We start from the raw sequence: 27,109 nt of genomic DNA on the forward strand, positions 1-27,109 counted from the left end.
TGGGAAAATTGGACAGCTATATACAGAAGAATGAAACTCGACAATTCTCTTACACCATACACAAAGATAAACTCTAAATGGATGAAATACCTCAATGTGAGTCAGGAACCCATCAAAATTCTAGAGGAGAACATAGGCAATAACCTCTTCGACATTGGCCACAGCAAATTCATTCAAGACACGTCTCCAAAGGCAAGGGAAACAAAAGCAAAAATGAACTTTTGGGACTTCATCAAGATAAAAAGTTTCTGCACAGCAAAGCAAACAGTCAACAAAACTAAGAGGCAACCCAGAGAATGGGAGAAGATATTTGCAAATGACATTACAGATAAAGGGCTGATATCAAAGATCTATAAAGAACTTCTCAAACTCAACACCCAAAAAACAAATAATCAAGTCAAAAAATGGGCAGAAGACATGAACAGACACTTCTCCAAAGAAGACATATGAATGGTTAACAGACACATGAAAAAATGTTCAGGGACGCCTGGGTGGCTCAGCTGATTAAGCATCTGCCTTTGGCTCAGGTCATGATCCCAGGGGCCTGGGATCGAGTCCCACGTCGGGCTCCTTGCTCAGCGGGGAGCCTGCTTCTCCCTCTGCCTACCACTCCCCCTGCTTGTGCATGCTCTCTCTCTAAAATAAATAAAATCTTTAAAAAAAAAATGTTCAACATCATTAGCCATCAGGGAAATTCAAATCAAAACCACATTGAGATACCACCTTACACCAGTCAGAATGGCAAAAATTAACAAGGCAGGAAACAACAAATGTTGAAGAGGATGTGGAGAAAGGGGAACCCTCTTACACTGTTGGTGGGAATGCAAGTTGGTACAGCCACTTTGGAAAACAGTATGGAGGTTCCTCAAGACGTTAAAAATAGAGTTACCCTATGACCCAGCAATCTCACTACTGGGTATTTACCCCAAAGATACAGAAGTAGTGAAAAGAAGGGCCACGTGCACCCCAATGTTCATAGCAGTAATGTCCACAATAGCCAAACTGTAGAAGGAGCCAAGATGCCCTTCAACAGACGAATGGATAAAGATGTGGTTCACATATACAATGGAATATTACTCAGCCATCAGAAAGGATGAATACCCACCATTTGCACTGACATGGATGGAACTGGAGGGGATTATGCTAAGTGAAATAAGTCAAGCAGAGAAAGACAATAAGCATAGGGTTTCACTCATATGTGGAACATAAGGAATAGCATGGAGGACATTAGAAGGAAGGGGAAAATGAAGGGGGGGAATCAGAGGGGGAGACGAACCACGAGAGACTCTGGACTCCGGTAAACAAACTGAGAATTTCAGAGAGGAGGGGGGGTCGGGGGGATGGGTTAGCCCGGTGATGGGTATTAAGGAGGGCACATATTGCAATGAACACTGGGTGTTATATGTAAATAATGAATCATGGAACACTACGTCGAAAACTAATGAAGTACTATATGATGACTAACATAAAAAAAAAAAAAAAAACTAAAAAAAAAAAAAGAAATACATTATAGGAAGAAAAAAAAAGACAATGAACAAGAATATTAGTATCAGTAGTATTCATGATGTCAAAAACTGGACATAGCCCAAATGTCTACCAACACGAAGAGCAGTAAATTGTGATATATTCATATGAAATATTATACAACAAAAGAGAACTGCTGTACAGAACCCACAGATGTCAGAGACCTAATGTTCAGCAAGAAAAAAGCAGACAAATGAGAGTACACACACACACACTCGATCGTTCCACTTACATGAAGGTCAAGAGCATCAAAACTAAGCCCATGGACAGAGGTCAGAAGAGTGGTTTATTTTGGGGAGATGCTGACTGGAGAAAGGCATGATGGAACCTTCTGGAAATGTTCTATATCTTAATCTGAGTGGTATATACATATATAAAAATGTGTTGAGCTATACATCCATGATTTGTGCATTTTGCTACATGTATAAATTATGCGTCAATTTTTTACAAAATGGTGACATCAAAAAATGTACTCGTTACCAGGTACTGGTTACCAGGAGATTCAGTGAAACAGCTTTAGCTATAAAAGAATACATTTTCAAAGCCTGAAGAATAAGAAAACTCAGCTCTGGCCTAGGATAAATTGGCTAGGGCCTACTCCCGGCTGACCACCTGAGGTGAAAGCAGGGACTCCCTCTAAGTACTTTCACCACTAGCTGACCACGGACACCAAAGAACACCAGAGCAGCCAACACTAGGAGACATGGCTTTAACTCCTGCTTTACCACACTAAGCAAGTAGCCATAGATGTATCTCACAAAAATCTGAGTAATTCAATTCTTTTTAAAGACATTTATTTATTTGAGATACAGAGAGCGCAAGTACAGGGCAGAGGGAGAGGGAGAGGGAAAGTCTTACGCAGACTCCTTGCTGAGCTCAGAGCCCCACACGGGGCTGGAAACCACGACCCTGAGATCATGACCTGAGCTAAAATCAAGAGTCGGACGCTCCACAGACTGCGCCACCCAGGCGCCCCCTGAGTAATTCAATTTTTAAATGAAATGGTAAAGATCTCTCTCACACAGGGGAGTCAGCACTCCCCTCAGCACCATGCTAGCTGCCTGACACCCACTCCTCTGGGCAGCTCCTGAGCATGGCTAAGCAGCTTCGGCAGCCCTTCCTCCAGCGCAGCCCACACCCCCCTGACTCTGGAATTCCTTACATTCTCCTCCCTGAAGGACAACCCTCAGAAAACCTGGATTCAAACCAAGAAAACAAAACCTGGTCTACCTCCTTAGGCCTAAGCAACCTTAGTGGACAGACATAATGCATGCAAAAATCTGAATTTACTTGGCTTCAAAATTATTTATGTCTAAAATAAATGAGGGGCGCCTGGGTGGCACAGTGGTTAAGCGTCTGCCTTCGGCTCAGGGCGTGATCCTGGCGTTGTGGGATCGAGCCCCACATCAGGCTCCTCTGCTATGAGCCTGCTTCTTCCTCTCCCACTCCCCCTGCTTGTGTTCCCTCTCTCGCTGGCTGTCTCTATCTCTGTCAAATAAATAAATAAAATCTTTTAAAAAAATAAATTAATTAATTAAAATAAAAAAATAAAATAAATGAAATCTTGAATGCGTGAAATAATACAACAAACACGACAGGCATACGTTAAGTGTCTCGGCACTAGGGGAAGGCCAGATAAATCCTGGTATGGTACATGATACCTCTTTTCGGGGGCAATTCCCACTGGTAGGGCAATGGGCTCGGTACACGTATACAGGAAGGTTTAGGCCAGCCGCCAGCACAGTCCTTTACCTCCAGATCCTCCCAGCAACAGTGGATCAGACAGCTGCTGTCTGAGGTAAGCACAGAGTCACCCTCACTTTAGACACAGGCTTGGGCTGCCCATCCAATTCTGGGGTAAGCTGGGTGGGGCCTGCAAACCAGAAAGCCAGGGCCAGCTGACAGGTTCCGGGCCTGGAGCCTGGGCCTATTCTCACGCGGAAACCATCTCTGGCCCTCCACCTGCCCACATCTTTAGCCACCTGCTGGCATGGCAGCACTGGCAGCTGACACACTTCCCTATTCTGAAAGGCAAGTTTCTGTACCCAGAGCCTGAGACCAGCAAGTGAGGCCACGACCACAGCCCACATGAGCCTTCCACTGCTCACGCAGCCCACTGGCCTAAAGGCACAGATAGGAGGAAAGACTGGATTCTGGCCATTGTCTATGCTCTACCCATTTCTCCATTTCCTTACCACTGGGGCTGTGCTCTACAAGGAGAAAAAAATCCTCTGAAACAGCTTTCAAACACAGAGAAAATTTGTAAAACACAATAGTCATGGGACAGAGTGTGAGGCAACCGTTTAAATCATCAAGACCAACACCTCCATTTTACAGATCAGTAAAATGAGGCCCACAGTCCCTGCGATGGTGAGCAATGAAACAGGATGAGACTCCCGCTCCTGAGCCTCAAACCTTTTCCCATCAAACACCAGATAAACAAAGGGAGAAAGGAAGAGAGGAAAGCTGAAGAGAGGTGACAAGAGGGACAGACAGGGAAAGGCAGAGGCACTGGGAGTTGGGGGAAGGGAGGGCCTGAGAGGTGGATGGTGCTGTGAGCCCACCCAGGTGAATTAGGCCAGAGGAAACATCCAGGCTCTTCCTCTTGCAACACCTGTCACACCGGTACTGGAGAGACGGGTTGGACGAGGACTGCAGAGCCACTGAGAGGCTAGGCTGGGCTGGGCCTGAGCTCTTCTCAGGGAAGTGGTGCCCTGGGTACCAGTTATGAGCAGTGTGGAACCAGAGGAAAGCAGCCCTCCAGAGGAAAGACGCAAACCACCCCAGCTCTGCCACAGGGTCCGAACCTGACACTGATCAAGGCTTTGGATCTAGCTGCCAATTCACAGGAAATAGGAAGAAGAGCACGCTGACTTGCACCCTAAGACAGCATCAGCTAAATCTGGACTGTGGGAAGATTCCCACAGGGGGTCTGAGGGTCCAGGGTCTTGAGCAGATAATTGCAAGGAAAAGGGATAGAGGGGGTATCTGTAGATTAAAGAGTCTTAAAAGATATATGAAGTTTTAAAAATGGACAAAATTAAACTACAGTGCCTAGGGATACACATTTGGGAAATAAAACCAAAAAGAAATAGAAGGAAATGGATACAAAGGTAGGTTGGGGGCCTTTGGAAGGAAGGAGAGAGGGGGGCTGTAGCAGGGATGGGACCCACCAAGGGGCCTCTGGTAGGGCCAGCAAAGCTTTATTTCTTGACCTCATAACTCACTAAGCTATACTTTTTTTTTTTGGGGGGGGTCTTGTTTTCTCTATTTTTGTTTTATTTTATACTAGTGAAGTTTAAAAACAGTTTAAAAATATATTTTTAGGGGTGCCTGGGTGGCGCAGTTGTTAAGCGTCTGCCTTCGGCTCAGGGCATGATCCCAGCATTCTGGGATGGAGCCCCACATCAGGCTCCTCCGCTAGGAGCCTGCTTCTTCCTCTCCCACTCCCCCTGCTTGTGTTCCCTCTCTCGCTGGCCATCTCTCTCTGTCAAATAAATAAATAAAATCTTAAAAAAAAAAAAACAAACCCAAACCAACGCTGGAAGAGCTTGAAGACCACGCAAAGCAGCGCACGCAGAAAGAGAACCCAGCCAGGAGGGCGAACACAGAGGGTAGTGCCACAGGCAACTAGGTGGGGACCTCTAAATCTGGGGTTTGGCATTAGGAACCCCCCAGTCTACTCCCCTGGGCCCACACTCTCCAACAGCGGTTAGGCACTAAGCTGATATTGCAGTCACCTGTGTGGCTCCTTGAGCCATCGCTCAACTGGTTCCCAGCGATAGAGTAAAGGTGTGCTGTTTATTTTTTTTTTAAAGATTTTATTTATTTATTCATTTGTCAGAGAGAAAGAGAGAGCACACAAGCAGGGGGAACAGCAGCCAGAAGGAGACAAAGGCTCCCCACTGAGCAGGGAGCCCAATGCAGGACTCAATCCCAGGGTCCTGGGATCATGACCTGACTGAAGGCAGCCACTCAACTGACCGAGCCACCAGGTGTCCCAAGTGTGCTGTTTATTTTTAAGTGGGTGACCAAAACATGTCCCCTCCAGGCATTATTCCTTCCACTGCTGATTTTCCTGACCCCCACAGCCTGAAGGGTTTTAACTTGCTTCCCTGGTAAAGCATACCAGCACTGCCTTTCAGATTCCACAATTCCTCAGCTCTGGCCTAGTCCAACCTCACTGCCTCAGTTTCTGTTCAGAAGCTACCTCTATTTATACCACCATGAACCCATCATGTCAGGGCTGGCCAAAGTCTCTGCACCCACCTCGCATCCCTACTGCTAGCCAACTTGACTCCACAATGGTCTCTAGTCCCCACCCCTCCCTGTCCCCTGTGCCTTCTACCTCCTCCAGCTGACCTGGGGATTAGCAGAACAAACCTAACAAAGTTCCTCCTCTCACTGTTATCTTCTCCCTCCCCTCCCCTTTCTCTAATTCCCCTCCCATCTCTTACTGCAGCTTCCTCAATTATCCCCCAAATCCCCCCACACATCCTTATCCAAATCACCAAACCAAGAGGGCTCCGTAGTTCACTTTAACCAGTCTCTGAAACACCATTTTGCAGGCCCCACCAGGGTCACCTAAGGCACAGCATCAGGGCCAGAAACTGGCCCAACGGGTCAGACACATCTGTGTGTGCCCAAATGTCAGCCTGGCTTTGAAATAATCGAGAACTGTAGCATTGTCTAATCGCTGTGTTGTATGCCTGAAACAAATGTACCACTATGTGTCAACCATACTTCAGTAAAAATATCATCACCATCATCGCCATCATCACCATCATCACCATCATCTAGAACTGCCTCCCAGGCTCTCCAAGATCCTCTCCCTGATCCCTCACATCAGCCTCTGAGACAGGCCTAGCATCCCACTCCCCCTTATGATGAATCAGAAGCACACTGACCGCCTGTGGTCACTTCCCCAGGGTGGGATCCTCAGCCTCTCCAAAACACACTTTCTTCTGAAAAATACCAATGGAGAGGAAATAATCTTTACTTCTCTTCCCTCTTTTGCCTGGTGCAGACGGGGCCCATACCTGTCTCACCCATCACCAGATCCAACCCTGGAGCCTCGCACAGTGCCCAGGACAGGACAGGGACTAAAAAAAACACCTGCTGAATAAAGGAACAAATCACTGAAACCCAGCACCAACAGGGCCTGCCCGTGCGTGCCAGCAGACAGTCCTCTCCACAGCCCAAAGGCTAGCCTGTCTTGTAAGACTGCTTAATAGTCAGTATTTAATCTTATACACTCCTAGATCCAATTCCTTTTGTCTTTAACTTTTTCCAATTATAAGCCTAGATTCATTAGGTATGCTAATGCACGTAAAGCACAGTAAGGAGCTGACACAAAATAAACGCGTCAAAATATACACACAGGGGCGCCTGGGGGGCTCAGATGGTTAAGCGTCTGCCTTCGGCTCAGGTCATGATCCCAGGGCCCTCGGATCAAGCCCCACTTCAGGCTACCTGCTCAATGGGGAGTCTGCTTCTCCCTCTGCCTTTCCCCTGGCTTGTGCTCTCTCTCGCTCACTCTCTCTCTCAAATAAATAAATAAAGTCTAATAAAATAAAATAAAATATACATACAAAATACAAATAACCCAGTCGCCCATCATCTCATATGAGTGTAGTATTTCTGTGCTTTAGACAACCTACGGGAACAGACTAGCTAAGGAATGTGGGCATCGCTCTGTATACCACTGGGTGTCCTGGTTGCTCCACCTCAGACCCAAATCTGAAATAAAACTCCCAAGGTCAATAATCCCCCCACAATAACGAGAAATGGACTTGCTTCCACACTGGGGTTTCTCCTGTTCTACTGAGAATCAGCTCCTATACAGTGGCCTCCTCTGGACCGCACTGGTTCTGCACTGTCTGGGACGACTCCCAGGCTGGGAGCAGCCCTGTGGGCTCTGCTTCCCCTCTGGCCTCTTAGAGGATTTAGAGCGAGCATTTACAGCTTGATTTTCAACTCCCCTCTGGTGATATCAGATCATTTTCTTATCTGATAACAACCAACAGCTCTACCCTCATCTGCCTCTAACACAAAGGTCAGAAACCAAATGCCTCCACTATCCGGAAATCACCTGGAGACTTCCCCACTGGAAACCCAGAGGCAGCTCCCACCCAACACAGAAATCATAAAACACAGTACCTGTATCACCTAGAGGCTGGAACCCAATTTTTGCCTTTAGGACAATTAATCCTGCTTAGAAGTTGGGCATCACTGCCCGTACTCTCATCACACTCCAAAGATTTGTGCTCAGTTTGTCCCTCAAGGAGTCAAGGAAGCCCAAACAGTTCCGATCTCCAGGGAGGATGCTGGCTTTACAGAGTAAGGTTCAGACATTCCATACTAAGTTCCTCCTATTAACCACAAAAAAAAAAAAAAAAAAAAAAAGTACAATTCCTGTTCTAAGGAATTCCAACCCTAGAGCTCTACTGAATTACATGCTCCAGGTACAGAATCCGCTGCTGCAAACACCCACTTGCTTCCAGGTCTCTTAGAGCTCATGCTGGCAAAGTCAAAGTTTTATAAGTTACCCAGTCAGGAGGTCATACGGTCATGCGGGGGAAAAAATAAATACAGGTGTAGTCCTTTGAAAACCAAGGGCTTTCTCTTTCTCTCTAAGGCATGCCCTGCTGTTGATAACTAGAAAAGATACCAACATTATACAGAAAAAGAAAACAGCATTTCCGGTCACTCGACTCACATGGCGACCTTGCTAGTCTACACTCCTTCTACTTCACTGGTGAGATTCAAGAAAAAACTGAGCACAATCTCCAAAGAAACACCTTAAAAATCTAAACAATGTTGGGGCGCCTGGCTGGCTCAGCTGATAGAGCACGCGACTCTTGATCCAGGGTCGTGAGTCTGAGCCCCACACTGAGCTCAGAGATTACTTAAAATAAGAAAATCTAAACAATGGTGGTTAGTTAACGGAGAGACCTTGGTCCTCAAACTATTTCAGTCCTCTACTCATCTTGACAGGGGCCAATGCCTCCAAGGACAATGCCCCCAACCCCAACAAGACACCACAGCATTCAAAGCTCCACAGGTAAGTGAGCAGTCAAGGCAGAGCTGCTTTCTGGGAGGCACCAGTGCCCTTGTGTCTGGGTTTGTTTCTATCAAACACCTGCTACTTATAAAATCACCTATCACGGCACTTGGGTGGCTCAGTCAAACATCGGACAGCTCAGGTCATGATGTTAGAGTCCTAGGATGGAGCCCTGAAACGCAGCTCCACACTCAGCGGGGAGTCTGCTTCTCCCTCTGCCTCTGCGCCTCCCCCCTGCTCGTATTCACCCAGGCTCCCGCTCTGTCTCTCTCTCAAATCTTTTTTTTTCCCAAATAAATAAGACCTTAAAAATCACCTATTACATATGTAATTGTAAAACACAAAAAAAAAATATCCCCGAGCCCCTATTTCAACCTAAGAAACACAGCCAGCCTTTATTAAGTATTAGATTCGTAGTTTACATTAGAAAGGAAATGACAAATATAATATTAACAAGCGGCAATTAGAGTGGTGTAGAGCACATGACCAGCCAACCTTTAGCTCCTTTTTTTTTTTTTTAAGTTTTATTTATTTAAGTAATCTCTACACCCACCATGGGGCTCGAACCCAAAATCAAGAGTCAGATGCTCTACTGACTAAGCCAGCCAGGCGCCTTCTCAACAGTCCATGGGAAGGATATTCTATCCCAATTTTACTGAGGCAGAGAGGTCAAAGGTCTTACTTAAGGCCACATTAGGATACAAGGGTCCCAGGGGACTCAGTACATCTGGTAGGCTCCTTCCTCAGGCCCACATTTCTACTGCTGAGGACACTCAGTGTTTTCATTGTCCAACCTCAGTTTTGGTGCCAAAACTCCTGCTGATCTTCCCAAAATGCAATGACCTTCAGTGAGGAGACCTCACATCTTGGGAAGTCTGACCCAAAATACTATGTATGACCAGGCACTATCTGAAAGAAGTTCTCCTTTATTTTTTTTTTAATTAATTAATTAATTAATTATTTTTAAAGATTTTATTTATTTATTTGACAGAGAGAGACAGCCAGCGAGAGAGGGAACACAAGCAGGGGGAGTGGGAGAGGAAGAAGCAGGCTCCCAGCGGAGCAGGGAGCCTGATGTGGGGCTCCATCCCAGGACCCTGGGATCACGCCCTGAGCCGAAGGCAGACGCTTAACGACTGAGCCACCCAGGCGCCCCAGAAATTCTCCTTTAGAACTCAATACCACCTTACAACAACTGCTGGCATTTGCAGTGGGGCCTCAGCATGGCAAATATGTTTTATTCCTTTATTTGATAAAAACAAAATCAAGTCCCAATTCTAAAACAGAGAAAAAGAAATGTATCACTCTGCTCAGGCAAGAGGATAAAATAAGCTAGATTTTCCCCCCTCTAATAAAAGGAAAAAAAAAAAAAAGGTAGGAGGAAGGCAAACATCCAGGGTAGTGCTAGTGCCAGCTGTTCCTTTCATAAGACACTTCCACAGAAGACAAAGAAATCATACATACTGAAGCATCATGGAAAGAATGGAATTTTTTTATTCAGATAATCAACAACAATTTACAAGACCATTCCGAAGTCTCCCTAATCTGGGTTTTAGAGGAAGAAATTTCTCAGCAGCCATCCACGCAATCACATAGACTTCATGGAGAAACCCCCTTGGCAAACTTCAAGGGGACTTGATCAGGCCTTTTCCATCTTCCTGCCCCACCAGCTCACTCACCTACTCCTCACAGACTCTACCTACTAAAGCCAACAGCTGACCACACATCTGGCTCCCTGTCGGCAGCTAACACCCCTCGAAAAGAAGCAGCTCTGTCCGTCCACTCACCAAAACTCTAAGGACCTCATACTTCTTTTTTCCAGGGACACACTGGCCTGGGGTCAAGAGAACTGCCTGATGGGTCAGAAAGGCAGCTTGATATCAGCGGAGCACCTATATCCAGACAAACCTGTTTTTTAAAAAGCTGAGTCCCTCTGGCTTCCCCTATCTGGAGAATCGTATTCTGGCATTTCATCTTCAACGAGTTCTACAGCTGATTAAAGCTAAAACAAATATTTTCCAGCTTCAAGGAGATATAATTGAAGGCCAAAATAATTTTTAAAAATTTATAAAAATACTTTCATTCACAAATAGATTAATCCTATGCTTCCCAGAGGATTCCAAACATAAGAAAGGCCTGGAGGGAGTGCCCAGCCTCCTGTGACCAGGCACTAAGCCACCCTTGGGAGCAGCAGGCCTGCTTCTCCAAATATGGCCTCAAAACTGCTGCAAGCGTGAGCTCAGGCCTGCAAAGGGGTCCTCAAGAATGTTTATCAAGACGCGACAAAAGAGGGCAGACCTAGAGGCAAACAAAGCACAAGGACCATCCCTCAGAACAGTCCTGAAAGGCAGGGAAGCATGGAAGGAAGGGACTGTTTGCTGGGCCCTCAACACCCAGTAACCACAGCAGACAGGGCAGAGGCCACAGCAGACCTGACACTGCCGTGGAGGGCGGTGCCTGCAGGCACAGCCCACAATAGGCCCCATTCTCCCTGGAAGCTCATGGCAGAAGGGGAGAGGGGAGGCCAGGACATTCCTTCACCCCCTCACACAGAGAGAAAGGGCACAGGGAGCCCAGGGCGCCAGAGGCCTGCAGAAGAAGAAAGCATGAGCAGCCATTTTCCTTTCCAGCTTTCAGAATCAAAAAGAAACCCTTCCTAAAAGCAACCAGAAGAGAGACCTGAAGTGCCATCTGATTAACGTGGCCTTAGATGGTAAATTAGATGGCTTATACAAGAGCCCCCTCTCTAGTCAGCAGTGCCCAGCCAGAAGGGAATACAACTCAGAGCTCTGAGGGGACAAGGGACCCCACAGGCCCTGTCAGCTCAGGGCTGGCACTGCAAGCAGAAGAATCAACTTTTACTGCTAAGGATTTCTTCCCGGCACCAAGGAATCCAGTACCTTTTTTAAAGTACTTGAAAACTGGAAAAAGCACATCTTCAGACTGGCAAACACAGTATTTTAAGTCTATACTGTTGACCCTTCTGACAAAATATTGTGATCCTTTCCAGGTAAGCAGAAGCAACAGCTGGTAGCACAAACCCAGAAGAGAGAGTGAGACAGGAATCCTACTGTTATCTATTTGTGACTTTAATGAATTCTATTTTTAGATCTTTAATAAAGAGCTTCTCTTCCAGTCTCCTCCCACCAAATTTCTCTACTCGGGCAATTCAATCTTCCCAATACTGCTCAGTCTAAAAATATATATGACACTTCTTCAGGCATGCTTAACATAACAGGTAGAATAAAGTTCTCTAGACTTCCTCATTTTCCATAAGACACAGAATCCACCTCTGCTCAAGGGCTACTCAGCAGACTGGTCTCCGTTATTAAAAAATCCAGTAAGCAAGACTCTCTGAGGTCAGGGCAGATCTGATGCAAAGACAACCTACCAGCCCAAACAAGAGTATACACAGGATTTTTACAGTGATGAGAGATGCATGTTTTATGCAGGCATTCCATAGTAAAACAAAGGCCCAGAAAATGGATGATGTCTCAGGTTCTGATTAATAGTCAAATTAAAAGGAAATGCTATTTGGAATTCCATTATTGACTGTATAATTTTTCTTGGCAAAAATTGGCTAGACAATCAACCCAGTCCTGGAGAACAACTGAGCTAATTAAGAGAGGCATTTATGTCAGCCAAGGCAAAACCGGTTCATTCTGCTATAGACAGCCTTGGGAATCTTAAGTAAACCTGTATCAACCCCCAGAATGCTTGGGGAGAAATGTTCCCAGCACACAGAGAGGTAAAACAGAAACGACCGTATCATTTGCAAAAACAAACATCTTCCAAGTCCACTAATCTGTTTCAATACATAGATACCAACTATTAGGAATCTGGGGGCACCTTGCTGGCTCAGTCGGTAGAGCATACGACTCTTGATCTCAGGTCGTGAGTTCAAGCCCCATGCTGGGTGTAGAGCTTATAAAAAATTATTAAAAATTAAATAAAATAAAAAAGAAAGAACTTGGTAAGAAGATTATAGATTGCCATCCTCCATATACAAAAATTCAACGCCCATAGAAAAGAAAAGCAAATGCCAAACAGGGGACCAAGCTGGGCACCGGCCATTATCTCCCTGAATATGACACATCCTTCCAAGTGTCTCACTTGTCCTTGAGCTCCCCTCAACTGACACCCTCCCCTACACTTAGGGTATTCAAGGGCTGTGAACACCTCAGAAGAATGAATCTGTGGCTACACATACCCTCAATGGCAGAGAACACTGAGGCTGGGCCTCTGCATGGCTATAACGACTGCACATCCATGCAAGTCACAGAAAAGGGACTAGGGAAAACGTTCATAATGGAAGGAAGGGACTGTTTGCTGGGCCCTCAACATTCCATAACATTCATAAAATAAAGACCAATACAAACATGCCTCACTTGACATTACAGGTGTGCTCCTGCAAAACTGTAAGTCACATCACACTCTTTTCAAAAGCTTTATATTTAATATGGTGATAAGAGAGATTATAAAAAACCCTAATGCCCAAAGATGTTAATAGCAACATTACCTATTATAACCAAAGTAAGAAACAACCATCTAAGAACTAGGGACAGGTTAACCATTAGAAATGCTGTATTTCTGGGGCGCCTGGGTGGCACAGCGGTTAAGCGTCTGCCTTCGGCTCAGGGCGTGATCCCGGCGTTATGGGATCGAGCCCCACATCAGGCTCCTCCGCTATGAGTCTGCTTCTTCCTCTCCCACTCCCCCTGCTTGTGTTCCCTCTCTCGCTGGCTGTCTCTATCCTGTCGAATAAATAAATAAAATCTTTAAAAAAAAAAAAAGAAAGAAATGCTGTATTTCTAGAACTCAGCTCATGCTATAATGCTAGCAGAAAAGCAGGATAAAAATGAAATCTATGCTGTAACCTAAACTCAGTAAAAGTGCTGCCCAAGGTCTACTGGAGGACAGCCAGGTCTCAGGGGATAATGGCTGTTCCTAGGGAGAACTGGGGATTGAAGGGATGGGTGGAAAAAAGCTTTCCCCTGTATAATCCTTTTGAACTTTCTGAGTTTGTACCATGTGTTGGTATTTCCTATTTAAATAAAGACTAGGGGCACCTGGCTGGCTCAGTCGGAAGAACATGATGGGATTCTTGATCCTGGGGTTGTGAGTTCAAGCTCCACATGGGGTGTAGAGATTACTTAAATAAAACTTTAAAAAAAGACTAAAATTAGGAGACAAAGGATTTTTCCTTTCTTTTCTACTTTTTACTTTCCAAATTTCTTAAAGATTTTATTTATTTATTTGTTTATTTATTTATTTCAGAGGGAGAGAGAGAGAGGGAGAGAGCAAGGGGAGGAGCAGAGAGGGAGGGAGACAAGCAAACTCAGTGCCACACACGGAGCCTCACAGGGGGCTTGATCTCAAGACACTGAGATCATGATCTAAGCCGAAACCAAGAGTTTAACCAACTGAACAACTCGGGAGCCCCCCAGATTTTTTTCTCTTTTTTTTTTTTTTTTTAAGATTTTATTTATTTATTTGACAGAGAGAGAGACAGCAAGAGACAGAATACAAGCAGGGGGAGTGGGAGGAGAAGCAGGCTTCCCGCCGAGCAGGGAGCCCGATGATGAGGGGCTTGATCCCAGGACCCTGGGATCATGACCTGAGCCAAAGGCAGATGCTTAACGACTGAGCCACCCAGGCACCCCGAAATTTCTTATTTTAAATATATGCATTACCTGATGCAGCTTTTTCCCACAACAGTGTTTTAAAATTCCATAATCATTTTGCCAAGTATGAAAGTATCCATCATCTTTCTTTTGCAGAAATCTCTCTGAAATTTTCAAGTACCTTACCTTGCCTTCTAGTGCTAGGCTGCTTTAAAAGCCTTATCTTCCTGAAGAGCAGAGGCCCTGCAGGAAAAGAAGGATTCAAAATTGGTGAATGCCCACAACCAAAATAGAATTACACCAAAGGAAGTGGGGAATGCCACTCAGTCTCCTGTCCACCCCACCAATCAGTCACCCTTCTTCATCAAAGGGTGACAAAGAAAACTAAATGTTTTCTGTAGAATTAATCTGGGACCAAAAATTATAAATAATTTCAAAGATAAAAAATAATTCCTATAGGGGCACCTGCTGGCTCAGTCAGTAGAGCATGAGACTTTTGATCTCAGGGTCATGAGTTCAAGCCCCATGTTGGGCACAGAGATTACTTAATAAAAAATAATAAAAATTAAAAAAAAAATCTGGGGTAGCTGGGTGGCTCAACAGGTTAAGCATCTGCCTTTAGCTCAGGTCATGATCTCAGGGTCCTGGGATCCAGCCTTGCGTCAGGCTCCCTGCTCAGTGGGGACCCTGTTTCCCCCTCTCCTGCTCCCCCTGCTTGTGCTCACTTTCTCAGTCTCTGTCAAACAAATAAAATCTTTTAAAATATAAATAAATTAATAAAATTTTAAAATTTCCAATATCTAAAACTTAGTGATATTTTAACCTCAATGCTATTAAATGCACCCCATGATGTGTAGGACAAAGACATTCAGTCATAAAAGTGATTTTTTTATATTCAGCTGATTGTTCCCACTAGAAGCCTGCTTTTAAAATATGTTTAAAAAAATTTAAAGATAAATAAAATATAAATATAAATTGGGGGCCTGGCTGACTCAGTCAGTAGAGCATGTGGCTCCTGATCTCAGGGCTATAATTTCACACCCCACACTGGCTATTGAGATCGCTTAAGTAAATAAATTTAAAATTTTTTTTAATTTAAAATTTTTTTAAAAATAAAAGCATAAATTAAGTTAGCATACTGCTAAAGTTTCATTCAGATTTACTTCACTCCAACAGAGAACTCAGAACAGCTTCACCAACTTAGACACCTTCAGTTTATGATACTGTCCCACTGCGTCCCATCTATCTTCCCACGCTGGACCCTGAGCAAAGCTAAGAAAATGCTTAGCTATCAAACCCAAGAAATAGGAAAATAGGAAATCCTATTCATTAAAGCTAAATTAAGCCCTCTGGCTGGTGTAATTTTGTAAACTACTCTAAAATCCTATTTATAGAAATTGCTATCTGAGCAGTATTACTGACTAATGATCAGAGTGAAATAGGACGGTCAAAAGGCAAAGCAGGTTCCGTGACTCGTAGGAAGACCGCTTTCAATTAGTACCCAAAGGCATGGACTCAGAAAGACCCACTGGGAAATGACCAGATTAATCACCTGTATATTCAAAACCACTATCACCTTACTCCAGTGTCAACACAGCAAAAGCTGAAAAAGATGGGGGTAAGAACCAACAGCAGAGTAACACCAGCAAAGGCACAGAAACGCTCTTTAATGGGGAGGAAGAAAAAAACTTCCTCCAGAAAAGGATGGAGAAATCCTTGACCAACACACAGGTCACACCGAAGAACACACTACCTGAATTTATTCTCACTTTGAGCTCCCTTGAGGTTCAATACTCTCTAATCCCCATTTGGACCCCTTCAATGTTCAAACCAGCATTTCTTACTTCTCTGATACTCTGGAAGCCTCCAGCCTCCAAGCAGTCACACTCCTCAGTGGCTCCAATCTAAACAACACACCCAGAAAACCTGGATGTTGAATCAAACTTCTCATCACTGACTTCCTGTATAGGCTAGGGGAAAAAAAAAAACACAAAACACCTCACAAGGCAGGGCACCTGGGTGGCTCAGTCCTTTGAGCATCCAACTTTTGGTTTCTGCTCAGGTCATGATCTCAGGTCTTGAGATTCTCTCCCCCTTCCTCCTCCCTCTGCCCCACCCCCTCTTCTGTGCACACACAATCGCACTAGCTCTCTCTCTCAAATAAATAAATAAATCTTTGGAGGGGGGGACCCTCACAAGGCCTCTTATTCTTGCCCATCCACTAAATGGATCTATCATTACTTTCCATTCTACTAGGCTAGGTGCACATCTCTTATTAAGAAGGCTATGACCAAAATAAAAACACAAAAAGGCAAGCAAGGTAAAGGGGGTCCAACTTCACACTATCATAGGCCACCTCTAGTTTACTCTGCACAGGTCAAGTCTGCAAACCAATGACATTCTTTCAATGAAGCCACTCGAAAGCCACACCATCCTTACTATCATTCTGAGTCTCCCAAACTGCAGACATTTTATATATACATATATATGTACTGTGTGTGTGTGTGTGTGTGTGTATGTGTGTGTATATATATCCAGCCTGGAGCCCAACGTGGGGCTTGAACTCACAACCCTGAGGTCAAGACCTAAGCTGAGATTGAGAGTCAGACACTTAACCAAGTGAGCCACCCAGGCACCACCAATTTTTTTTAATTCATATTTTTTATTAAGTAGGGGCCCAACACAGGGCTGGAATTCATTTTTAAACAGCAGACATTTTAAAACACACTACTCCCCTACCCACCAAGTGGGTCAACAAATCATGGTTTCTCCTCCCTGAGTACACCCCTTCCTTGCCATTTCTTTCAACCACCCTTTCTACCTCCTTTATACCTCTACCTTCTACCTCCTTCAAATGCACCCCTGCAACAGACTCAAAACTGGGGCACAAGCACTATCCCACTCAGAACTTCCAGGGACAGCCCACTGGCTCAGCTCAGTCTTTCAGGTCAGCCTTTTGCCCCACTTTTCCCCAAGGGACACTTCCTTTGGCTCTACTCCTTGGTCCTCGGGCATGGCCTGGTCTTTCACTCCTCCACCTTTTTCAGCTCACCCAAGGACAGCCACTCATCTTGCCTGCCTGCCACACACTCAGCCTTCCCCATCTTGCAGTTCAGGCACACCCCTGCTTATTCCGAGTCTCTCAAGTCCTAACCGGTGTTTGGCTGATGCTGCCTTACATTCCACTGTCACCTCCTGTCCCTTCTATTCGATGGGAGATCCCTGACGATACCAGCACCAGTCAGGTCCCTAATGTCTGCTGAACTGCCTCATCTTGAACCTTCTTTCTCTCTCCTCACTCCCCCGCTGACCTATCTCCTTACTGGACCACAGCAGTAACCAATCTGCCTCCAGTCCAGTCTCCACACTCACAATGGGGGCTTTTTTTTTTTTTTTAATGTTTTTAAATAAACTCTATGCCCAGCATGGGGATCAAACACACAACCTCAAGAGCAAGAGTCCCATGTTCCACTGACTGAGCCAGGCTGGCACCACAGGGTCACTTCTTAAAACCACCACAGCTGCGCTCAAAGACCTTAAAACCATCACCATAGCTGTGTTCCAAGACCTTAAAACCACCACAGCTGTGCTCCAAGTTCCTGCATACCCCCAAACTCCACCATGGAGCATTCTGGTTCCAACCCAACCTTCTAAAACATATAGAAGAGGTGCCCAGTCTTCTCTCTCCCACCCCTTGCCTCTGCTCACTTATTTTCCTTCAACGGAGATGTGACTTTCCAGCCATCAACTCCTTCGCCAATCAAAGCACTAAACTTTCTCGAGGGTCCTGCTCAATTGAACTCCCACCCTAAAGCCTGTCCTCCCCAGCCTGGGACCTAGGCTCCTTGGCTTACTTCAGCATGGTGCCCAGAGCACCAGGAGAGGCCCCAAGAAGGCTCAGACAAACCATAGTTTCTGAGAATGGTCCCTCACAGCATGTTCCTGGAATTCTGCGTGGAGTCCCTGATCACTTCTCCCATATTGCCCTGGCATTGTGCCCACCACCCAACATCTGGGCTTGGTCTTCACCTGAGAAGCTCCCAACCAAGGCTATCATCATCGGCCTGATGCAACAGAAACACAGGTGGACATAGCCAAATGTTCAATCTGGATTCAAATCCTGACTCTGCCATAGGACAGTTGTGTGACCTTGGGAACAGTCCCTCATCTAGGACTCTGCTTCTTCAGTCAATATAAAGGATTCTCATAGCCATTAGCAATGGTGCACATAGAACAGAAACAGAAGGCCCTTGACTGTGGCTGATGTATTCTATCACATCACTGACCTAGAAAGCAGGAAAGGCTGGAACAACTGTGAGGTAAAGGATTGAACATACTCATCTGCGTCAAGAATGAACATACCTCTTTAAAAAAAAAAAAAAAAAAAAGGAATGAACACTCCTCTACTCTGGGATCAATACAACAGCCCTGCCCAACAGGAAATGCAATGCCTCAAGTTCAAGAGATAAGATTTTTAACAATCAAATGCCAGCCTCTTCTTTCCTAAACAATCTCAGTCTAAATGGCTCCAGGGACCCCCTCTTACTCCACCATTCTCAGTGTTTAACAGTGTTTAACAGTGTTTAACCAGCAAACTTGCAGAAGATATAGTTAAATCCTTGGTCATGCTTACTCTTCTGACCCACACATTCCTGAATACAGGCTTCTCCCTGCAACCCCCACCCCAACCCCAGCTTGGCATTCCCTCTGCTCAACCTTTTCAGCCTCTCAGAGGTCTCCTCCTCCCTCCTCTACTGGCTGACCTCACAGCAGAGGTCCTGAACCTCTCCCCTCCCTAACACTACCTAAGTGGCCACCAGCAAGATCTTTCTAAACACAGGTCTGGACCATGCCACTCCACTAATTTAAAAGCCTTCTCAGGCTTCTGCACCCTGAGGATAAACTCTGAACTCCCAAGCACAATGAGAAAGGCCTTAAGATTCCACTCGCCAAGCTGGAGGACGCACAGGTGCTATTTTAGGACCTCATGTACATGTGGTTCCCTGTGTCCAGACCTTGCTGTCCCCCAGCTAATTCCTGCTGGCCCTGCAAGCCTCAGGTTAGGAATTCCCTCTCCTCAGGCTCCCAGAGAGCCATGTGAGCACACTTAGTGGGCAGATACTATCAATCATAGGTTCCTGAATCCCCACTGTCCCTGAAACTGAGTTCCTTAAGGGCAGAACCAGCTTCTTTTACCCGGGTCCCCTGAACCTACCACAAAATTAGGCAAGTAGTGAAGCCATATATTAAATGAATGAATGTATTTTGTCAAATCAACTTTTCCAAAACAGTAAAGACTTGCTCTCTCTCTCTTTCAACCAAGGCTCATATCAACAAGAGCTTTCATGTTCCAACCAGGTGTTTGCTGCCTATATGGTACTGCTTACTCTTCCTTTCATACAGTAGCCCACAGGCTTTGAACAGGCTCACACTCTGCATCCTACTCTTCCTCAAATCTGACTTCTCCAAGAAATGGCTCCTCGGCCTCCTTTAAACATGCAGGCCACGAGCTCTTCTTCCTCCGCTCCACAGCAAACACAGTTCCATTCAACTTCTCCACACTCCAACTAGAGATGTGTACGCCTCCAAGGTTGAATCTTTTTTAAAACAGGGACATTCCGAAATTATCATGTCTCTGAACACTAAGCATAGAACAACCTGATAAAGTTACAATAGCCCATCTACTCCAGACTCCAAAACACCTGGTAGCACATCCAACTCTTTATCTGGGCTTATGTCCTATAAACACCACCCTCCCTACGCGGAGTCTGGGTTCCATGCCAGGAATCGCTTCTCCTCGCTTATTTAGGGAAATAGCAGGCCGGCTCTTAAGTTAGAACTTTAAGCTATAAACGTGCTGTCCCAGGCTCTAGCTTCCACCAAGGCAAAAACTTCATGATCATCACTAAAACTAATTCTGAAGTAAGTCAGTTTACAAATCTAAGAGCTTCACATGTCATAGAGATTAAAATATGCATTTTTAATTAGCACTTGAGTTTGTATGAAATTAACTTGGAATTCTTGGCAGGATTCTAAGCCGAGACAGCATTTTCTCTGGAGACACTTTACAAATACACCCGCTGGTGAATCTGGTTTTCCAAACACCAAGTAAAAAGGTGAAAAGGCAGGAAGATTTCAAAGAAGCTCGAGTGTGTGTCTGTGTATTGGGGGGGGGGGGTTGACCCCAAGGCTCTGAGCAGCTCAGGTCCCAGCGGCTGCGGCGCCCTTCCCCGCCTCCTGCGGGGGGTCAGTGCCCCATCCTCGGGCTTCCGCCCAACTGGGCCGCGCGACGACCCTCTTTGCAAGCCAAGGGAGCGGCTGGAAGGCCGCACACGCCTGTGGCCAACGCGCAGGCCCCGCGTTCCCCGGAGCGCGGGCCGGGCTGAGGCCTGGCCCATCGCCGCGGCGCGGAGCCCGGGCCCGGCCGCGGAACGCCCTGAGCCTTCGCCTGAGGGGCCGAGAGGAGGGGGGCGGCTCTCCCCGGGCCGCGCCGCTGCCTCACCCGCAAGGACGTCCGCAACCGTGTCCCCACCCCGGGCCAAACCACGAGCAGCAGCAGGTGTTCCTCGAGAGGCTCGGCCGGCCACGGGGATGGGGGCCTGGGCTGCTAGGCTCGGCGGCAGGGGACGGGCGGCGCACTCACCGAGCGCCGGCGGGCGGGCCGCGGCAGGTGCTTGCTCCTCCCGGCCGCAAGACGCCGCGCCGCCGCCGCCGCTCCCCGGGGACTCGGCGCCAAGCTGCCGTCGCCGCCGCTGCCGCCGCCGAGCCCGAGGAGCGCGAGCGCCGCACCGCAGCCTCCGCGCGAGCACGTACCGGGCGGTGAGAGGGCGCCGAGCGCGAGGGCGGGGCGCGCGGCCGGAGCCTAGCAACCGCCTGACACGCGAGTGCCGCAGCCAATCCCGCCGCCAGCTCCGCGCGGCACCGACCAGCAGTCCGCGCGACGCCCGCTTCTGCCTGCGTCCACCGCCCCGCAGCGCGCCGCACCCGCGCGCAGGCCCCGCCTCCATCCGCGCCGCTTTGCTCATTGGTCCGCCACGCCCCCACCAGAGAAGACACGCCCCTCCCTGGAGGCCCCGCCCCGCGGCCGGCAGGGTCCGTCCCCGGGACACGCCCCGGCCCGTCCCGGTTGCCCCCAGCCCTCTGGTCTGATAGTGGGGGAGGGGCGCCCCGCCCAATCTCAGGCCTTCCGGCCTCTGAGACTCGTCCGACCGACCCAGGGTGGTCGGGCTGGAGAACTGGTCCTGCCACAAATGACCACCTATCGTTTGACCCTCCTGATTTCTCTCAAACACAATATCAAGAGGTATTTCTAAGCCATGAAAACAATCAGGAAGCGTCCTCTAAATCGCTAAGGATGACTACCCTGTTGCTTGACCCTTACACGGATGGGGAAACTGAGGCGAGGGCCCGAAGGGCGGGAAGCTGGCCTCTCTCCAAAGGCCTATCCCCTAGCAGTCGAGGGCGTCCGGAAAGCGCCTCGGGCCTGACCCTGTCCCCTCCCCCTGCCCCCGAACTCCGGAATCCGATGCCTCCTCTGGCGCCAGAAATAGCTCTGACCCGCTGGCGCTGGTCACTCACTACTTGTGGCCCGCATTCTTTCAGGGGGTGGGGGAGTAAGGAGAGGAGGTACTGCTGAGGTCCTTCTCGCTTCAAGGGGAGGGTCCTAAAGGTGCTCTCGCTTCCCCCAGGGCTTACCTATGGCCTCCAACCCCAAATGCCCCAGAGATCTGAAAAATTACAGGGTGGGTCTGGGGATGGCACCCATGGTGGGCTCTGCTCCCTTTCGCTCCCAAATCCTGCTCAGAACGTGTCCATTCCCTCCTGGGCCTGTGTCCAGGTTGGAATTCCAAGCCCGCACTTTTGTCAGAGAGCACATTCTGAACACAGAACTGGCTGCTGCCTGCCTGGCAGTCCTCCCTGAATCCAGACAGGTGTGAGTCTCCCCTGCCTTCTCCCCTCCTTAAGGAGTGTTTGGAAGAAATAAATTTCAGAGAGCTGAAAGGAAAGTCATCTCCCAAACGCGCATACCTGTTTGTGATTCCTTTTTCTTTTTCTTAGATTTTTTTTAAGATTTTTTTTTTTGACAGGGAGAGAGAAAAAGCACAAGCAGAAAGGAGTGGGAGAGGGAGAAGCAGACTCCCCACTGAGCAGAGAACCTGATGTGAGGCTGGATCCCGGCACACCCCAATCATGACGGGAGCCAAAAGCAGACACTTAACTGAGCCATTCAGGCGCCCCTAGATTTTATTTCTTTTTAAGTACTCTTTCCATCCAATATGGGGCTCGAACTCACAACCACGGATCAAGAGGCTCATGCTCTACCAGCTGTGCCAGCCAGACGCCCCTTGATTTTTTATGCTTAAATACATAGGCTCCAAACCTCATTCCCACAGACTAGAAAAGGAACTAAAAACCAGGGGAAAGGCCCCAAACCATCCTTTAGATGTTAAAACTAAAAAATTAATGGCCTCTCAAATCCAAATTTAAAATTCTGCTGCTTTGAAAAGACTAAGAATGTGAAAAATTACTTGGGTTTCTAAATAAAATATATTCTCTCATTCACTCCTTCAGTTTACTAAGTCTCCACACACACCCCACCCCCAACCCAACATACACCAGGCACTGGTTTGCAGCCCTAGGTTCTGCTGGTATTTTAGTGCCTAACTGTATAGTTATATATATGTTTTTCCAAAACAAAAGACATCAGTGGGCACTGGCCTCCTAAGGTACCTCCCTCCTACCATCCTCGCAGAAGCTGCTAGCCACTCTCGTCCTCACTGACCATCCATGGATGCCGGAGTAACTCCCCTTCTTCCTTTTTGGGACAGGTCTTCCTAGATGAAGCAACAGGCCTCATTCTGGCCTCCAGAGTCCCAGTGCCCCAGGCCTGAGCAGCCCCCAGATTTCTGACCAAGGAAGGGGCCTTAACTAGTTGGTGCCAGAAGGTGGGCTAGTCCTGGAAGGAGGCATCAACAACCAGAGCGTGCCTGAAGCCCTTACAGCCAAATCCTTTCCAGTCCTTGCCTCTCTAGGTTGGAGTTCAGTTGGAGGCACTGAGTCCCCCAGGCTGGCCCTAATGCTCTCCCCCTTCCCTAGCCCTTCACTCCTGGCAGATCTCACATGTCTTCCTCCCCCAAAGCCAGAATGGCTCTAACCTCTGGGCGTCATTGCTGGCTTTCTTCATTTTTGTCTGGAGTTGGAGTTCTCCCACCCCCCTATTCCAGGCACTGGAAGGCAGAAGGCCTGGCTGGCCAGAGTTGACCAGCCTTTTGGGGCCTAACTAGCCCCAGCTGGAGCCGAATCAGCTCCCACGGAGCCCATAGGAAAGTAAGTAAAGAGGGAGGTGGACAGCCGTCTTCATGGGCCCCTAGGTTAAGTGGGGGCTATAAAGGAAAGGCCTGTTATTCTCTGTAGTCCTGAGGGTCAAAGCCTTTCCCCTCCCAGGGAACTGAATAACCCATCGTAGTCTTCAGCACAAGGTCCCCAGTGACTCACCTTGGGGGCTATTCTGGAATCCCAGGAGGGCCTAGACCACCTGGGATGGTGCTCACAACCAGTTGGAGGGCAGAGCCAAAAGTGAGGCGCAGAGAACACCCAAGAGGAGCTGCCCACGGGGCCCATGTGGTATGGGCTGGGGGAGGATTGATCAGAAGCTGAGAACAGGGCTCTCCAGGCCTGACAGCCCTCAACTCTCCTGGCCCTTCAGCCTCCAGTGCGTCCTCCTCTTAGACCCCAAGCCAGAGGCTCCAGAAAAATAATCTGATTAAGGTTCGTCTCCTGCACTGGAACATGAGCCCTTGAGGCCAGAGACCAATCTGCTCAGCGCCATATTACAACCATCACCTAACTACCTACACATAGTAGAGGCTCCATTTCTGTTTGAGAAGGAAAGAATGAGATGTTGCCTGCTTCACTTCCTGGTTGGTAGTCACCACCAAGGGTCCAAGCCCTGGGCAAAGCCCAAGGCAAATGCCGCAATGTTTACCTGGGGGCCAATATGATTTAAGCTAAAGCCTTGGTTCTAGCTCAGATAAAATCCAGCAGACACCGACATGGACCAAACTTTGCTCTGGTCCTAGGATTCCAGGACTTTTTACTCTGGCATGTTCCCAAGGAATTGAAGGCTAAGGGCAAGTGCCCAGCTTCAGACTCTTCCAGAGGAAGGGAGGCTCCTGCCGCTGCTGCTCCCCCAGGCCCAATTAAGAGGGGCAAGGGGCAGTGCTAGCTGAGGATGGAGGCTCCTGACCCAAATGCCCAAGCAGGGCCAGCCAAGTCAGGGCAAGGGAGGGGTCCCTTTTGTCTGGATTTAACAGAAGGCAGATTGTCTGGCAGCTCTGGCAGAAAGAAAGGGCTGATAAGTTCATCCGGGAGAAACTGCCAGTAGGCGTGTTTGCGGGTCACCACCAGCCTTCCCAGAAGCCAGTTCCTTCTCTTGCAGGGCCCTCCACTCCAGCACTTCCAGTAGGGCCCTTTCTCTGTGTCTGGCACAGGGCCTTCCTCCAGTCAGCCAGGTGGCAGCTTCCACACCTGTCCATCCACGAGTATACAGTCCTGTGGGGACATAAACCCCACAGCAAGAATAAGTGTTGATTGCATGCTTGAAGATCACGTCTTCCCTCTGGGTGGACACAAATGTCTCAGCCACATTCCACTCCCTGCTGGCTCTGAGATAAGACAGTCCTCCAAGGCTGACTTGGGCGACTGTTCCTAAAACACTGGGCTTGTGGCCTTGAACACTGGACTAAACAGCAGATTCTGTCTGGTCTTAGCCAGGCAGCAAGTGGAAGCAAGCAAACTGAAGGTCCTATTTGTTCATTCTCTTCAGTCACTGACCAGCTAGCCCCCAAACCCAGTAGTGGGCGAAGCTCCCCATACCGTTCTGGTTCAGCCAGATGGACAGTCCCTCTGTGCTCTCAGTCATGCGTCTAGGTCTGGCTCAGGGCTCTGCCACTGCCTCATGCAGGACAGAAACACCTCTTCCTCTCAGAGCGGGTCTAAGACCTGGGCCTGTTTGTCTCATCAGCCTGGGCTCGCCTTGGTGGCCCTTTAGTCAAGAGACATTAATGGGCTTCCCAACAATCACTGATTCTCATTCTGTTATCATGGCTGTTGGGTATGCCCTTGGAACACTGGAATGTGTTGGACCCGAGTAGACAGGCTTTGTTCTAGGCTCAGTGCTGACAGAGACAGACAGGGCCTCTAGGAACCCCACCTGTGGTCTGGGAATCCCCAACATTTCTGGGAGCCAATTTGAGGGAAACTAATAAAAGGATAAAGAGTGAATGTTGGCTCCTCAACCAAGCTTTGTGTTGGGTCCATATGAAGAATAAGTCCCCACTGGGACCTAGAGCTGAGTTCACTGTGTGATATTTCATAAGTTGTTTGCCTTCTCTGAGCCCCTTGGTCATCCCATCATCAAGTGACCCGGTGTTGTGGGTTTCCGAACTGCCTGCTCACTGAGAGTGACAGAAGACTGCTTTATGTGGCTGAGTCAGGACCAGGATGAAACATCATCATGTGTCGTCAATGCACAGATATTTACTGAGTCTATGATATGCTGGGAACACGGCAAGGGATGAAAGGAACAAACACTGCTGTTGTGGAGCCCAAATTCAAGTGTAACAAGGTAGAGACTGAATGAGTAAGTCAATCAGGGGCTGGGATTACCCGGCAGTAAGTCAGTCTCTTTAGTCAGGGGATGGGAGGGCAGGCCAGGGGCTGGTCTGTGGTCCAGTTCATCTGGGAAGTATGTCCTGCAGAAGGTGAAGGAGGGAGCCCTAGGGTTTCCTAGGGAAGGAATAGCACAAGCCTAGGGAATGACCATGGTAAAACAGGGGAAGAAGTGGACAGGCAGGTCTGAGGAATCTCGGAGGTAGCCATGGACCGAACAGTGAATGGAACAGTGAACAAAGGACAAAGAACAACTGGTGGGAGGGAAGGCGCCAAAGCTGGATTTAACCGGGCTGGGGTTTGCCAGGAGTATAGGGTCCCAAGAGCAGGGGCATGGAAGCTGAAGGGTGGGAGCAAGAAGGAGGGGAGCGGGGATGGTGCCCTCAGGCCTCCTGGAAGGAATGTGGTGGGGTGAGGAACTAGAGGGCAGCAGCTTGGCCCCAGCCCCAGAGCCGCTCCTGCCTCTGGTAGGTGGGGAAAGAGAGGTGGGAGAGCAGGCAGGGGTAGGGGCAGAGATGGGGTCTTGCGGGGGAGGGGCATCAGGCACCAGAGAAGTCAAGCCAGAACAAGCATTTAGAGACAACATTTCTCACTTTCCCTGCCTCCACCTTCGCCTGGAATGCAGAGAGGTGGCACCCCTCCTCCCAGCTCCAGAGGAGGAAGGAGAAGGGAGAAACATCCATTCCCTTGGGCTTGGGCAGCTCCGAGTGGGTGCTACGGGTCAGGGCTTTAGGAGAGACCCTGCAGAGCCCACCCGGAGCACAGAGCACCTAGCACCAACTCCTGGTTGGAGGGAGGTCCATGCGTTGGGCCAAGGTGGAGGTGGGAGAGAGTGGAGGGCGGGTTAGGAAGTGTGGAGTAGGGGAAGGGTCCTGCTCCAAGACAGGGTCAACTCCCTGAGGAGGCTGCTGCCAGACACAGGTGCAAAGAAGGCAGGTAGGGTGGCAGGTAGGGTGTCATCTGGCAGGTAAGGGAGGCCTTGATCAGCTGACCCATCTATCTCCCTCAAGCTTACTGCTGAAGGCCGATGACCTTCAAACGTCCCTCCCTGCAGTTGCCATTTACCCAAGCTGGACTGAAGTCCTGGCTGGGGTCACCCGTGAATGAGGAAAAGAGGGTCTATTTCCATCAGTAGGCTGAACCTGACAAGGGACCCCAGAGACCAGGAAGGCCTGGAGTGGGAAGCATTGGAAGTTGGGTTCAGTATGGGCCCTTGAGGTAGAGATAC

At 48.2% G+C, this 27,109-nt stretch overlaps 1 protein-coding gene and 1 non-coding gene across 4 annotated transcripts in view; one reads left to right on the forward strand and one right to left on the reverse strand.

Moving 5' to 3' along the window:
• Positions 1-21,172, reverse strand: part of DAG1 (dystroglycan 1) — a 65,374-nt gene extending 44,202 nt beyond the window's left edge. Inside the window, exons 1-2 of one of the 3 annotated variants that reach the window (XM_040628811.1) lie at positions 21,025-21,172; positions 14,398-14,454 (exon numbers count right to left, since the gene is read on the reverse strand). The gene's annotated coding sequence lies outside the window, so the exon portion shown is untranslated. Of the gene's footprint in view, positions 1-14,397; positions 14,455-20,854; positions 20,874-21,024 lie in introns of those variants that run through there. The other 2 variants (XM_040628812.1, XM_040628813.1) reach the window with 2 other exon arrangements.
• Positions 14,673-14,746, forward strand: TRNAK-UUU. The gene has a single exon. It is a non-coding gene; the product is annotated as a tRNA-Lys (tRNA).
• Positions 21,173-27,109: the final 5,937 nt, after the last annotated feature.

The sequence above is a fragment of the Ursus maritimus genome, unplaced genomic scaffold (assembly GCF_017311325.1).
Source record: "Ursus maritimus isolate PB19 unplaced genomic scaffold, ASM1731132v1 scaffold_14, whole genome shotgun sequence".
NCBI lineage: Eukaryota > Metazoa > Chordata > Mammalia > Carnivora > Ursidae > Ursus > Ursus maritimus.